This window comes from Alosa sapidissima, chromosome 12, assembly GCF_018492685.1.
Source record: "Alosa sapidissima isolate fAloSap1 chromosome 12, fAloSap1.pri, whole genome shotgun sequence".
NCBI classification, from domain to species: domain Eukaryota; kingdom Metazoa; phylum Chordata; class Actinopteri; order Clupeiformes; family Clupeidae; genus Alosa; species Alosa sapidissima.
The window spans coordinates 16,948,743-16,948,971 of NC_055968.1; positions in this window are offsets into that span (position 1 = coordinate 16,948,743).

The following is a 229-nucleotide window of genomic DNA, read 5'->3' on the forward strand; positions in this document are numbered from 1 at the left end:
CTCTATGCTTAGCGCAAACACCAGGGACATCAGCTGTAAACATGAATGTGCGACCGGGTTGTTTCATTTTTAATACCTTCACTCAGCGAGGGGGAGGCATTTTCTTCCACTAGAAAGTTTTGAAATAAAGTTCCCGGTGGCTGTAACGGTCAATGGCGGGAGGTACCACTTAATATTATTTTAGATCTAAACATGTGCACTCACTCACTGGAAACAATAGCAGTTTAGA